Source organism: Plasmopara halstedii (assembly GCF_900000015.1).
Source record: "Plasmopara halstedii genome assembly, contig: Scaffold_614, whole genome shotgun sequence".
NCBI classification, from domain to species: Eukaryota; Oomycota; class Peronosporomycetes; order Peronosporales; family Peronosporaceae; genus Plasmopara; species Plasmopara halstedii.
Window position 1 is genome coordinate 1,665,769 of NW_020187532.1, and position 295 is coordinate 1,666,063.

Below are 295 nucleotides of genomic sequence, written 5' to 3' on the forward strand. Positions count from 1 at the left end.
CAGCAAATCGGTTTCTGAAGGAGTTCGAATTCCTTTTAGACCAAAACGAACAGTAGATACCAAAAGTGGTGTGAAAGCTTATCAAAATTACTACTTTAGTGAGCCTACCGCAGCAAAACCATTTTACATTAAAAACCACGAAAACAAAAAGGTTTCTGGCAAGGCTCTCAATGATGTTATGAAAACCATTAAATGGGTGGACACTTTCAGTAGCCTGATGACCGAGTTTGATGACATAGATATGATGGGAAACGACACCCCTTTTTAGGAGTCGTGTAAGCCATGTCAAGCACGT